Source organism: Lipotes vexillifer, unplaced genomic scaffold, assembly GCF_000442215.2.
Source record: "Lipotes vexillifer unplaced genomic scaffold, Lipotes_vexillifer_v1.1 scaffold847, whole genome shotgun sequence".
Taxonomy (NCBI): domain Eukaryota; kingdom Metazoa; phylum Chordata; class Mammalia; order Artiodactyla; family Lipotidae; genus Lipotes; species Lipotes vexillifer.
Window position 1 is genome coordinate 2,382,575 of NW_006778821.1, and position 1,355 is coordinate 2,383,929.

General features: G+C 65.6%; 1 protein-coding gene across 1 annotated transcript in view; it reads right to left on the reverse strand.

The window, feature by feature from the left end:
* BCOR (BCL6 corepressor) overlaps nt 1-1,340 on the reverse strand; it is a 46,549-nt gene extending 45,209 nt beyond the window's left edge. The window contains 1 exon segment of the mRNA XM_007451980.1: nt 1,083-1,340. The gene's annotated coding sequence lies outside the window, so the exon portion shown is untranslated.
* Nucleotides 1,341-1,355: the final 15 nt, after the last annotated feature.

The following is a 1,355-nucleotide window of genomic DNA, read 5'->3' on the forward strand; positions in this document are numbered from 1 at the left end:
AAGTTCCTCTTCGCCCTCAGCCTCTGCGCCGCACGCCCTCCGAGTGGGACCAACTTCCTCCGGCCGCAGACTCGCACACGCCCTACAGGGCTTTCCACCAGACTCCTCGCTGCCCAGAGGAGGACCCAGGTCTCGCCCCCCCGCCGGCCGCCGCCCCCGCACGATCTACCCCCACTCCTGGGGTCTCACAACTTAAAACCAACCCCACGACGTCGCGGGGAGGGTGGGGGTGGACCAGGGTGGCAGATTAAAATTTTAAAAGAACATTTACAAAACAAAGCGTCTGACCTGACTGGCTGGCTGGCGGGCGGGCCGAGTCGGAACCCCTCGCTCTGCTCGATTTCCTAGTATTTTTTTTTTTAATCCACGTGATTCACGCTTTGGAGCAAGCCAAAAACAAAAAACAAAAAAACAAAAAACCGGGACTCCCCTCCCGAGTCGCGCGGCATCGGCGGCAGGTCGAGCTCGGCCCGGGCCCCCCGCCACACACACCCTCGCGCACGCACACGCCGTCGTTCCACGAGCAAGAACGAGCTGCCCCCGGAGAGGCGAGACGAGGCAGCAGCGGCTGGGGGTTTTTACAGTTCTTTCCCGAGTCGAAAAAGAAAGCAGACGGGAACCCGCCGCCCTCCCCTTCCTGCTAGCGAGCTAACGCCGAGCCGAGCTTCCCAGCTTCCAGCGCAGCTCACCCCCCGCCCCCCCCGCCCGACTCGCGGCGCTCAGCGACGACCGCGCTCCCGCGCACACAGGCACACACTGCCTGCAAACTTCCACTCCGCGAACTCCCTGCTCTCCTCCCAGCCCCCAGGGCCCCCCCGCCGCGCCCCTCACTCCCCGAAGCCCACGCCGGGCCGCTTAGGTTGGCTGCATTTTTAATAACTTACAGCTAGGAAATAAAAACGAAAGCGAGCAAAGCAACCAAAGTGAAGCGCGAGGCACAAGCTTCGAGGGGTACGCGAGAGAGTCAGAGGAGCCACCCGCCGCTACTCTGGGCCCCGAGGGAGGGGGCCGACTGCAGCCCGCCGCACGCACGCCCGCCAGCCCGCGCGGCCTCCCCGGGGAAAGGTGTTCCGGGCACTGACCTGAAATCCCCGGCCGGGGAGTAAGCAGGGAGCCTGCGGTCCGGCGCTTTGAAGTTTTCCCCGGAGCAGAGTCGAGGCGGCGAGGAGGAGCGACGGGAGGTGGGGTGGGTGGGGAGAGGTGTGCGGGGTTGGAGGAAAGTGGGGTGGCGACGTTGGCGATGGGAGAAGGGGCCGGGCCGGGGAAGCGCGGCGAACAGCAAAGTTTGCCGTCCCCCGCTGCCCGCAACCCGCTCGCGGCGCCGCGATCGCTCGCCTCCCTCGCCGTCTGCTGCC